The sequence below is a fragment of the Natator depressus genome, chromosome 23, assembly GCF_965152275.1.
Source record: "Natator depressus isolate rNatDep1 chromosome 23, rNatDep2.hap1, whole genome shotgun sequence".
Classification (NCBI taxonomy): Eukaryota; Metazoa; Chordata; order Testudines; family Cheloniidae; genus Natator; species Natator depressus.
Window position 1 is genome coordinate 4,655,779 of NC_134256.1, and position 13,540 is coordinate 4,669,318.

The 13,540-nt window shown below is 52.6% G+C and overlaps 1 protein-coding gene across 4 annotated transcripts in view; it reads right to left on the reverse strand.

Moving 5' to 3' along the window:
- Positions 1-13,540, reverse strand: part of NPAS1 (neuronal PAS domain protein 1) — a 97,298-nt gene that overhangs the window by 57,540 nt on the left and 26,218 nt on the right. The gene's annotated exons all lie outside the window — the stretch shown is intronic.

The window sequence follows — 13,540 nt, forward strand, 5'->3', positions numbered from 1 at the left end:
TGGCGCTGGTGAAGCAGGAGAATCAGGCCCTGGGCGTCAGAGGGGACTAGCCTTCAGCACAAGCCATTGCAGGGTGGGGGGAGTGGGGAGGTTTGGGGAGCATGCCCCCCTGCACTTGCAATCCAGTCCGCCAGCTGGATTCAGGTCTTTGAGGGGATAAATATACCCAGCTTCCCCTGCCCTTCCGTGGGGACTCGCCCGACAGCACTGCTGGCTCCCCGCCCTACCCCGCTGGAGGGTAAGGGCTTGGAACGTACATCCTCCGATCCTGGGCCCGGATTCAGCGCTGGGCTCTGGCCCCTTTTATGTCATGGGGCTGGAAAGCGGGCAGCTCCCCCTAGCTGGGAATTCTTAGGGGGGTCCTGGGATGGTGAGGTCACCATAGGAGGCTGAACTAAGATGGAGTCGGGTCACTGTGAGAAAAGGGCGCATTGGAGCCCGAAGGCTCAGAGTCACCGAGAGCACGCGGCCTGCCCTTGTGTGGGTCCTTGGGGTTACCCCCCAGTGGCTGTTTGAAGGTTGGGGTATAGCACAGAGCCTGTCAATCCGTGACCGTTCCTCTGGCAGTGTGGGCTGGACACCGTCCCCGCCCCCCACAGCAGCCCCCTGCACTCTGGGCTGCCCCATGGGAAGTTAAGGCAGGGCCACCTTCCCCCGACACCTCCCCCTGCCAAGGGAAGGCGCTCAGTCTCCATGGCCCAGTCTGGCTTTGGTCCCTGCTCGACAGTGGCCAAGGAAAGGGCTAGTGTCACCCCAGCTCCGAGCCCACCTTGTGCATCACAGCCAGCAGCCCTAGGGTTAATTCTATCAGCTGGATGTACAGTGCCCAGAGAAACTGGACCAACGAGGGGACAGGGTGGGGTGGGGAGATCAAGCTAACGAGGCCGAGTTCCAACAGCGATCTCTGCCCTTGGCTGTGCAAGGATCTGAATATCTGGCCCTCTGGCTAACGAGGGGTTTAATCGCTGAGATTAGAATTAATTGCTTGGTGAAGTTCTGTGCTGTGGCAGGGGAAGAGAGCCAGAAGGGAGCCGCTGCCAGGTCTGAGCGGGGGCCGGTCCTGTCTTCGTCTGACCAGTCACTGCCCCAACCTCAGACCCCAGTTAGAGCAGGCGAAGGGGTGTTAGGACTTCTGGGTTCTCTAACCAGCTCTGGGAGTGGAGGGGTGGTTAGGGCAGGGGATTTGCGAGCTAGGACTCCTGGGTTCTATTCCCAGTTCTAAGAAGGGAGTGGTGTCTAGTGGTTAGAGATGGGGGGCTCAGAGTCAGGCTCCTGGATCTTGGAAGGGAGTGATGCCTAATAATATAAGCAGCACGGACTGGGGTCAGGACTCCTGGGTTCTATCCCAGCTCTGGGAGAGAAGCAGTGTCTAGTGGTTAGCACAGGGGTGGCTGGGACTCAAGACATCATGGGTCCTATCCCCAACTCTTCTGCTAACTTAGTGTGACCTTGAGCAAAACACAAAACAACAGTGAAATCACAGCACCACCGCTCCATGCCTCGGTTTCCCCCTCTAAATGCTACTGCAGTGAGGAGGGGAAGCAGAGGTCATAGGCAGGAAAGACTGGGCTGTAAAACCAAATCAGTGGAGCAACTCAACCAAGGGAAGGCAAAGAGCTATGTTTCGGTCACCACCAAAATGATACTAAACCTTACTCCCTCCACATAGCCAGGGGCAGGGAGCAGTGCCCTCTGGGTACTACCATAACCCAGATCACAAGGAGATTCCCCTCGCCAGAAGGGATGCTTAGAAGAAGGCCCCAGGCCAGTCACCCAGCCAGACGGTGCTGGGCTCATCGTGAATTTTTCGGTTCCTTGGCCATTCCAAAAAAATAATTTCTGACTGAAAGAAACATTCTCTTCAACCCGAAACAAAACACTCGGTTTAAAAAAAAAAAAAAATTGGAAGGAAATTTCCAAACAAAAAGTCATTTTGAACCGAAAACCCAAAACGTTTGCCCTGTTTCAGAATACTTTTCAACACGCCACATTCAGCAAAACCAACACGCATTGACAAAATGTTTCGGTGCCCCAAATCTGGGGTTTTCACTAAAAGAATGCAACCAGCTCTTAGGTCTCGTCTAGACGAGGAGTTAGCGCGTGTCAAACTTGGATGTGACTCCGCTGCGCACAAAAAGTTGTCTGGTGTGCTTTGATCTATTCCGCTTTGACACAGGAGTACGGCATTGCACACTACAGAAATTTTAGTCTGCCGTAGCGGGGTCCACCCAGACGGAGCATGCAGCAGGCTAGTTCGCTGTAGAGTCACGCCCCAGCTTGCCGGGCACCAACTTTTCATCTAGACAAACCCAGTCTGATCTACATAACCCATGCCAGAGAGCCTCCCTCCCCCACAGGTGGTCCTGCATCCAGCCCATATCTGGTGGTGGAGCTAGAAGAGCATAGCTTTTGAAAATAAAAAGATACCAAGACTGAGACAGCTTTTCCCTAAGGGGAGGCTCTCAGCTTCCCTTTTTGAGCTTGCCCTCCCCTGACACAGAATTTGGGGGTTGGGCTTTAAAGTTGGTTTGCTTTGTTGGTTTCACCCCAGCCCCAATCTCTAGGAAACTAGAAACGCCCACGCACATGTGCATGCCCAACACGCTCTCTCCTGAGCTGAGACTTCTCTTTAAAAGGCACCTCACTTCCTCCCTCCCCCCGCCACCTTCACAAAAAGACTCCTTCCTTTTCAAGCCAGCACTGCTGAATAATTGAGCAGGATATTCTACTCGGCATGAAAGAGGCAGGGCTCAGTTCTCGCTGCCCGTGTTCCAACAAGCTCTCTGGACCCCTCCGGGGGCACCAAGCCACCAACACACCTCTCCCCTCCTTTGACCCCACTTTGAAGTGGGAAGTGGAAATTTCTGAATCTTGGGCACGGGACGCCAGCCCCAGATACTCAGAGCCTGCAGCTTTACCATCACACCGTGAGGTTCTGATGGTCTCTGAACGGGCTGGTGGTCCAGTGAAACAGACAGACGGACCAAACCTCGTACATAGAAAATTAATCATACACCAGGACAGGTCATCAACTCCACAACTCGCCTGATTTGAACCATGATATTTGGTGGGGGGGGGGTGTTTTTTTGTTTTTCAGCCCCCCGCTTCAGGAGTTGGTGATTCCCTAAAAATCACAGCTTCTGCTTCAAGAGCCTCAGGGTGGCTTGGGACTAGGCTTTTTGTTACATTCTGTGTCTGTCCAAAGCCCAGCACAGGGGGGGGTCCTGCTCCACGATGCAGCACATAGGTGCTACCATAATACACCTAATAGAAATAAAATGTACAGCACCTAGAACAATGGGGCCCTGGACCATGATGACTGCAATGCCTAGGTGCTACCGTAATACATCTAATAGCAATAAAAAATATCCAGTGCCTTCCAGCAGAATGGGGTCCTGGCCATAACTGGGGTTCCTAAGTGCTGCCATAATACACCTAATAGCAATAAAAATGCACAGCATCTAGCATAATGGGGGCTTGGTCCACGACGGAGCTCCTAGGTGTTACCATAATACACCTAATAGCAATAAAAATGTACAGCACCTGACACAGTGGGGTTCATGAGTGGGGCTCCTAAATGCAACCATAATACAAATACATAATAATAATGCCACTTCTACCTTCAAATTAACCAAGGGATTGCTGGGGAGGTGTGTGTACATGTTGGTATGAAGATATGGCAAATGCAAACCCTGATCATTTTCCTTGTACGCTGAATCCCATTCCCTACCCCCGCTCCTGTCTGTCTCTTTCCATTGAAAGCCCTTCTATGCAGGGTCTGTCCTACGGATCAGTACAGTACCTGAGCCCCCTAAACACAGAGGATAACCCCAAGCTCTTATAGTGCGCTTTTCACTGGCAGATCTCAAAGCACTTTACAAAGGAGGCCAGCAACATTATCCCCATTTTATAGACAGGGAAACTGAAGCCTGGGGCAGTGAAGTTACTTGCCCAAGGTCAGCATCTCAGTGGCAGAGCTGGAAATAAACCCCAGGTCTCACAAGTCTGAACTCCCCAGCTGGGATATCACAGATTGGACCCTGTCTTGGGCTGCCGACGAAGCAGGTCGCTTCTCCTTCAAAGCAGAGTTCGGGGCTTGTAAAAAGCCGCCAGATCCACCAGTCCCTCTGTCTGTGGCATGGGTAAGACCGATGCTGGAATCCAGTTCTGGTGTCCACGTTTTTAAAAGGCTGTGGAAAAATGCCAGGGAGGGACAGAGCTCAAAACAACAAGAGGATCCAAAGGCAACTTGATTATAGTGTCTCGGTAGCTTCACAGGGAACGAATCCCAGGTACTCATGGGATCTGCAATCTAGCAGAGAAAGGCAGAGCAAGAACCAATGGCTGGAAGCTAAAGCCAGGCAAATTCAAACGAGAAAAAAGACCCCTAATTTTAACAGTGAGGATAGTTATCCATAGGAACTAACACCCAAGGGAAGTGGGGGGGTCTACGTCTCTTGATGGCTCTAGATCCAGACCAGCTGCCTTTCTGGAATATGCTTTAGTCTGACCCAAGCTACTGGGCTCACTGCAAAGTTCACTGGGTGAAACTCTGTGGCTTGTGTTATGCCGGAGGTCAGACGAGACGATCTAATGATCCCTTCAATAGCCTTAAAATTGACGTATCCATAGAGCGGATCCAGCATTTGGGCGGCAGCGTTCCAGCGTCTTTTGATTCCATTGGGATTTGGAGATGGCACGCTGGGCCGCAGGGGCGAGAATGCAGGCCCGGCTCTGTGACCCTTTTAATCCCGGGTTTCTGTCCAGACTAAGGACCCGCAGCTGGCCTGCTTACCTGCTCACTTAACACCTGGCAGTCTCACGAGCGTGGCTGGGCCCATTTCAGCCGCCTGGCTGGCCCAGCAGCCCGACTGGCTGAGGGGACTAGCAGACCCGCTCTTGAGATCAGCAACACCAGCAGGCTGCTCAAAGCATTCGCCCACGCCTCACTCAGCCTTGCCCATCATGGCTCACTCCAGGTAACCTGGTTCTGACCCACGGCTCTGATCCCTGACTTTGGCTCTGACCCAGGCCTCTGACCCCTGGTTCCTGACTCCCAGCTGCAACCCTGGCTCTGACTCCTGCCGGCACCATGAGGCCTGACTCCGGCTCCATCCACTAGGCGTGACTGCCCACACCCCGGTCCTTAACAATTTCACTGCTGAATCTACCGGACTAGGGGGCCAGCTGATGCCAACCACGGTGGCAGACTTCACTGCCCTGCTGAGAACCCCCACAAATTCACTTCACTCAGGCCATCAAAACAGCCACAGCTCTCAGCAACAGACTGACCCTGTTGCAAACTAGCTGGGCCCCTCCCCATGTCGCCGCCAATCTCCTGAGCCAGCCAGCCCCCTATTCAGGGTGCAGCTGTTGGCTGAAGAAGAGCTGGTGTCTGCTGAACAATACGAGATATTTTTATCCATTGAATGCTTCGATCCACTCAGCCAGCCGTGCATTCAGAGCACGAGGATCACGCCTCCCAGCTCCATAGGCAAGAGGACCAGAAAATCTGCCTCAGGAAACTTGGCCTGGTTAGTTTATTAAAGAGAAGGCTACTTGATTGCGGGTCACAAGCACCTAAGCCCGGAGATTTCTGACAACGGAAAGCTCTTAATTGAGCAGACAAAGGCAGAAGAAGAACTCATGAATGGGGGTTGAAGCTGGCCAAATGCAGACTGGAAACAGGGGTGAACATTTTTAATGGGGCAGGGGTGTAATCATTGGAACAAATGCCCCAGGGTTGGCGTGGCTGCTTCATCACATGGCGTCTTTCCAGCGAGAGCAGGTCTGGGCTGGATGCAGGGATCACTGGGTTACGCAGGTCAGACTACGTGATCAGAATGGTCCCTTCTGCCTTAGCCTCTACAGGGCTGATTATCATTTACACTGTGGGGTGAGTGTCATTTATGGCCGCTTTAAGGTCCCAATAACACGGCCAGAGTGCTGAAAGGGGCCTTTGAATCAGGCTCTGGAGAGATGAATTGAACCGTCATGCCTTAGCATCCTCTCCTGCTTTGCCAAAGCATCGTCTGACTGTCTTCACGCTCCCTTCCCTTCCTCAAGGACTGGTCCACCCAAATGAAACTCTTGGGGGCAAGTTTAGATTGCTGTCCAGGCTCACCAGCTGTGACCACTTCTCTGCTCTAAGCTCTGGGAGAGTGTGTGTGTGTGTGGGGGGGTCTGGCTGAACCCCCAAGATTAATGGCAAGCCAAACTCGGGGCTTTGATTCCAAACTCTCTTCTGTCGTTATTTGCCCAACTCTGCTCAAAGCGTTGAGGTCACTGAATGCACAGGCCCTTCCAGTCACCAAGCCCATGAGCCCTTTGTAGGTCGCCTGCACGCAACCCCCCTTCCCAGGGTTGAAGATCCAGCTATCTTTCCCCCCACCACGGGGTGCGGATCGACTTTCTGTAGCGTGACACCAGCTCTTGTGAGCTGCTGTAGCCAACTCATGCCAGTGCCCACCCTCTGCCAACCATCTTATCTCGCATACACCCGTCACGCTATGAAGTTGGCAAGTTCTTAGTGGGGAGACATCCAAGTTAAAACACAGGGAGCCGGGCAAGTGATCCAATAGAATCCACTTTCTTTTCCAAGCCAGCGCTGACCCCAGAGCCCCAGTATGGAGCTAGGGGAGCTGTGCTACCAGCAGAGGGGTGAGGGCTCAGCAGGGGGCGCTCTCCCCTCGCAGCAGACTCAATTCTCCGGTGCAGCCCTAGGGGGCACTGTGCTGGAGGGAGTGGGCGCAGCAGGGGGTGCTCCCCCGTTGCAGTCAAAGCTGACCCCAATGTCCCAGTGCAGCCCTAGGGGACACCGTACTGCCAGATGGGGGCTCAGGAGGGAGCGCTCTCCCCTGGCAGCCAACACTGACTCCAATGCTGCAGCATGGGTCTGGGTAGCCAAAGATGCTGTCTTTGGGATCAGGTATAAAACCAAGGCCCACAGTCCATTTGCAAGAGCCCCAGGACCATGCGCAGAGGGCAGTTCTACCTCCCTGTTTCTCTCCCAGACAGTCCTCCTTGTCCTAAATTGCCTCGTGCCCAGCTGTTAAAAACAGCTCCTTGCCTTCCACACTCCACCCCAGCGGCAAATGCCTTCCAGCAGGGAGCAGCGAGACCTCCGTCTAGAAGAAGGGCTGCTTTGGGAGAATCCCAGCCCGAAAGCCAATCCAGCTGCTCCCCACCCGCCAGGGGACGCACTGGTGAATCCGCACCCGGCTCTCTGCTCCTTGGCTGCACAGGAATCCCACCGTGCAAACCTTGCCTGGCCAATTATCCCGTTGCTCTGATTGAAAAGAAGATTCACAGATGTGTAGCCCATACGCCACTGCACCGTCCCCCCGGCTTCCTTCTCATGCACAATAACACCATTAAAGCGAAGAATTCGGCCACTGTGGCGCCCCCCCCTCCCCCGACTTGCCATCACTCCTCGACAAATTCCATATGCCTGCATTAACCCTTCGCAGCCCAACGCTCGTTCGTTCCGTTACAAGGCTGGAGGAAATTTAGCACAGCTGATGGTGGGATCCAAGTCAGACCACAAACAGGGGGATGCTTAGATTTGATCTCTCCCTGCCCTTCTGGAACCTGGTTCCCAGTCCTCTGCTCTAACCATTAGACTACACTCCCCTCCCAGAGCCAGGGATAGAACCATGCCACCCAACTATAATCTCCCCCAGAGGTTGCATAGGACTCAGGAGTCCTGACTCCCAGTGCCTCGTTGCTCTAGCTACTGTCATCCGTCCCAGAAATTAATTCTTGGTTGAACTAAACACGTTCTTTTATAAACGCATCCCATCTTGATTTTAAAACCGCCAGGGATGGAGAATCCACCACGATCCTTGGGAAGGAGTAAATTTTTAACAGTGAGAGTAATTAATCACTGGAAACATTTACCCAGGATTCTTCATCACTAGCAATTTTTAATTCAAGGTGGGATGTGTTTCTAAAGGATCGGCTTTAGGAATTATTGTGGGGAAGTTCTCTGGCCTGGGTTATGCAGGGGTCAGACCAGATGATCACAGCAGTCCCTTCCGGCCTTGGATCTAGAAACGTGGGGACAGCTTTATCCAAAATCTGCAATTCTGGGGTTCGTACCCCTTCCTCTGAAGCATCTGGCACAGACCACTGTCCGAGACGGGAAACCAGGCTAGATGGGCCTCAGCTCTGATCCAGCCTGGTAGTTCACATGTTCCTAACTCAGCACAAATAAAAGGCATTCAATCCCCTGCTCCACCACAGATTGCTCGTGTGACCTTGGATAAGTCACTTTGCCGCTCCGTGCCTCAGTTTCCCCATCTGTACATTGGGATAATAGCTCTGCCCTGCCTCCCAGAGGCGCTGTGATGTTGAAGAATGAGAGGTGCTCAGATGCTGTGGTGAGGTGATGGGGGCTGTTTAACGTAGACGGACACAATCTCTGTCCTACCGCCTCCTCAGCCACTTTCAATAAATAAATTCTTCACACTCTTCTGCTAAACAATACAACACAGAGCTCTCCGCATCGCTGCATTTCAGCAGACCATTGATGTTTTACAAGTACATGCAAGTCACCACGCTAAGTACACCGTGACCACTCAGAATGTCAAGGCTGGACCTGCACTCAGACCTCACTGCTTCAGAAGCCCAGACCCTGCCACAGGAGTATAGGGGGTCTATGACACACAGGTGAGCAGTTCTGATTCCATGCAGCAGAGGGCATCGGTGCATGCACAGACAAGAGCCAGTCATGTTTTACCCAGGGGCCAATGCTTTCCAAAGTGACTAATCATTTTGGGGGCCTTGCTTTTAAGGGGTCTCAAGCTGTGTACCTAGAAGGGGCTGATTTTCAGAGGGCGAGTGATCAGCATTTTCTGAAAATCAGGGCCCCCCCCCACACTTTTAAAAGCATCTTCTCAAAATCTCTAGCCAGGTCTGAAAATCTTGGCCCGTGAAATCTGACTCCTCATCTAGTGGTTAAAGCAAAGGACACCTCTCCACCCTCCCCCAGATCTGAGACCAGAACCCTGCAATCCCGACACCAAGGTCCCCACTGCTCTAAACCCACTAGACCCTACTCCCCTCCCAGATGTCAGAGCAGAGCCCCAGAGCCCTGACTCCCAGCACCCACCAAAACAACGGAAGTTGGTCTTGGAGCCAGCGGGCCCCTTTTCAAACCTCAGAGATCCATCCCCAAAACTGGCAGCATCTTGCTGGATTTTTCTTTCCAGAATTCAGCTCAGCTTTGGGTGGCTGGATGACTCAGGGAAATCAGACTGCCTTTGCTGTCAAATTAGGAGCAATTTGAGCAATTGGGCTCTCTGCAGATGTTTAATAAACTGCTGATTATTAATCAATGTGACCTTAATATTTTCCCTGGTTAAGCCTGGAAGACTTTTGCTGTCAGCATAAATGCCGCTAATTTCACTAATGCAATTGATTAGGAAATTGGCCCTGGGTCAAAGATGCTAATTAGCACTAGAAATGGTTCGGGTCAACAGCTTTATTTGAGAATGGGGAGGGGGATGCATTACTTTAGGATCAGAGCAATTGCCAAATCCAGGGTCCTGTGAGATGATTCGGTGCCTGTAGGAGGAAGGAAATTGAGCCCAGGCAGGTGTGGGAAGCAGGAGAGATGCGGAGTTATGTTATAACCCTTGTGGATCTCTCACTCAAACACAGAGACATCGCTACACCCGGGAGCGGTGACAAGGGCCCAGATCCTGCATGGTATTTACATGCCTGACTTCCTTCAGTAGCTAAACACCTTTGATGACCTAGAACCATGATTTCTATCAGCCGTCTCCCCTAGTCCCACTAAGGGCAGCTGAGTTTCCCTCCTCATCTTTGAGGATACAAGTGTCAAGAACCCAGGTGATGCTGTTACGGCAACCCCAAAAGGGATCAGGAATAACTCCCCTACCCCAGCCGGTGGAATGTGGGAAGCAGCAGCAACTGCCTGCCCTCTCTGCACAGGCTCAGAGATGGACTGAGAGCAGTAAAGGGGCATTTTAAGGCAGTGTTGCCTAGTGGGCGGGTTGCTGGCCTGAGAGTCAGGATGGGGTCCTATTTCCATCTCTGCCAGGGTAAAATCTCTCCTAGAGCTGGTGGTGAGATATCAAAAGGTTTTCCCGTCCCAAATCAGGAAGAAAAGTCTAAACCTCAAAAATTTTCACGAACTGAAAAATAAAATAAAATAAAATATTTGAGTTGGGGTCCATTGAACTATTTCCTTTTGATTTCAGGCATTAAAAAAATAAAAATTATTCTGATTTTGCTGAACTGTCTAAACAAAAAGTAGTTATGAACTAGAAAAGCAGAAAAATCAGAAAATCATTCTGAAAATATGTCAAAACAAAACACGGACAATTTGGAAATCTCCCCCCCCGCCCCAAACATTTTTCAAGTAGAAAAGTCTGTCTAAAATTTCCTGAGGAAATGTTCCCTTTTGACCAACCGGTATTTTCCAACAAAAATGTGTTTTAGCTGAAAGATTCCCAGCTGGCTATGGTCGCATCCTGTGTGCCTCAGTTTCCCCAAACATTAGAGCCAAAACACTGCCTTCGAAGAAGGCTTTGAAATCCACGGATGAAAGGTGCTGTATAAGGATTATAACTGTACAGAGCCACATCAGTGTGCCAGTCCAACAAAAGGAAGTTTGGGTACCAGAACGGCGTCTCAGCATGACTCGACCCCTAGGTCACCTGTATTCTAATGGAACAAGCCCTCTCAGAGTCAGGACTCCTGGGTTCTAACCCCGACTCATTGTGTGACCCCGTGCCTCAGGATTATCTATCAGGAACAACGACAGCGCTCCGATCCGCTCCCCAGCTCACACGGTGTCAGGAAATCGGGATTATTTTGTTTGTTGTTTTCAAAGTAACATTCACCAGGATATTTGAATGTGCGAGGGTATTTCCTACTGCAAAGGTGGGGGTCCAGTCATAACACGCAGGGCACTTTTGAGGCAAGAAAGGGCTCAAATATAGGCTTACCCCCTAAATGATAGCCTGCAGGAAAAGCTTTGCAGTTATCGCTTGGCACCTGGCGTGCTTTGCAGGTGGAAGCCAAGAGGCAGGTTAGGATCCTCACTTTAGGGCTAGCGTAACCTTGTCCAAGGTCATGCAGTGTCAGAATTGAGACTAGAACCCAGAAGTCCTGGTTCCCAGGCCCCCATCCTTCTCTAAACCCTTGCTCACACCCCCTCTCCCAGCGATCCTGACTCATACTCCTCCCTACCCCTTGGCTCTAACCCCTAAACCATACTGCCCTCCCAGAAACAGAACCCAGGAGTCCTGACTCCTCCTCCCCCCACTCTAACCCCTTGTCACGGGGCGGGACTCACCCCTGCGGCACCTCCTGCTGGTCTCTCAGGGAATTAGCTCTTCCAGCCTCCGGAGCACCCTCTACAGGCCGGTGTCCTGCTTGCTGCTGGCCCCTGCGTCCCTCCCGGACCCCGGTGCCCCTTTTACCCAGGGTGCTGCCCCCTGGCAAGTACCCCCACAGTCTCTGGGTCTCCCCTCCCTGGGGAACCCCCACCCACTATCCCCACCTCACCTCAGTCTTTGGCTACTGCCAGACACCACTGAGCCCCCGCACACTGGGGCAGACTGCAGCGTATAAGCCAATCATCACAGGCAAGGGGGGTTTGGACCTGCTGCCTCTGCCTACCCATGGGCTGCCCCCTGCAACCCCTGGACCCTTTTTGGCTTTCCACTAGGCCTGCAGCCTAGGGGGTTTCCAGGCCAGAGCTCCCCAGCTCCCTTGGCCTTCCCCCAGCCCAGCACCACCTCAGGTATCCTGGTACGCTTCCCAGCAGCCAGGCCCATCTCCCTCCACGGCTAGAGGAGACTCTGTGTTCCTGGCCCACGGCTCTCTGATAAGGGCCAGCTGGGCCCTGATTGGGGCATGGCCCCCGCTGAGCCTGCTTCCCCCAATCAGCCCGGGAACTGCTTGCTCCCAGCCACAGCCCCACCCCAGGGCTGATTTCAAGCCCTTCAGGGCAGGAGCGGGTGACCACCCCGTTACACTCCTCCATCATACTTCCCTCCCAAATACAGCAAAAGAACCCAGGCATCCTAGTCCTCCCCATCCCCTGGCTCTAGCCCCTAAACTCCCAGAAACAGAAGCCAGGAATCCTGATCCCCCCACTCACAACCCCTAGGCCGACTCCCCATCATGGCACCTCCTTTCCCCCCTGCCTAAGACCCAGCTGCAATGATATCAAAAGCAGATCGAGTTCTCAGGCATCCTCTTGCCAAGCTCGTCATTATCATAATTCCTCTGCCAACAGATTTTGGCTCCGCGCGCCAAAGGAGACGCAAACTAAGCCGGCTGTGTGTCGGAATCCGTCTACGCGTGAATGTCCCGGGGGTGGTGGTGCGGGGGGGATGGACAGCACAGGGCTGGTCTCCCCAGCTCCCCTGGAACAATAGGCAGATGTTTATCCCTATTTCAGGGAACACATGTTATTTGCCTGATAACTACCCCGCGGGTAATGACAGTAATCAGAAATCGCTGGAAGCCTGTATTCTTCCAAGGCAGTTAATTTGCTTAATTACACACTTGGAAGCTGCATTATTTAAATGGTGATTTATTGCGTGGCTAATCAATGCTATTTTCTGTGCGCTCTGGGTACGAGGGAGCGCACACATGTGTCGGAATGGAGCAGCCGATGCCCCTTCGAAAGGACAAGGGCAGGGAGAGCTGGGAGAGTAGGGGGGGAATGGAGGAGTCACAATGCCCTCACTGGGCACACATCAGGAACCCCCAGGAGCTGGCCAAATTTGCTGTGGCTGGTCCACACGCAGGATAAGAGTCTACTGCTGCTACCAGCTAATGAAGGGACTCTTCTAAGGTAATATTTCAGAGCCAGCGACTAGGGCACCAGACTGAGATCTGGATTCTATTGCTGGCTCGACAGTGGACTTGCTGTCTGACTATGGGCAAACCTGGGCCTCTGGTTTCCCCTCCTGGCCGTGGCCGGTCTTGTCTATTTAGTTTATAAGCTCTCTGGGGCAGAAAGCCGAGGGGAAGAATGGCCACAGCTGGGGCGCTAGCCAAGCCCTGAATTCAATTCCTCCTTCTTGTACGGCCTCGGATGAGTCGACGTAGGCCCAGATCCTTAATCACCTCACTCCCCTGATTGCAAATATGGGGCAGAGCCGATGGGGTGGGGAGAGGCCCAACTGATTGAGGGGCAGATGTGCAGGGGAGAACTCCTGCAGCAGGGCCTGAGAATCAGCTTAATAAAAGAGTGAGCCCTGGCACCAGTAATGGTCACCGGTGCACCAGGGGATGGGCAGGGGGTGTTAAACAAAAGACAGACAAGAAACCCCCCATTATTATTTTGAAAGATAATATTAATAATCTCATGGGCTCGGGGCTGGCTAATCTCATGATGTTTTGAGGTCCGAGCTGTGATTTTCACTCCTTTAGGGTTGGTCATGCTAGGTCAACAGCCCTGCCTTGCCCCACGGGGGGTTGTGTGGGGGTCAGATACCACGGTGATGGGGGGGTCAGTGTAAATATCTCCCTAGATAGACGAGACAGTAAATGG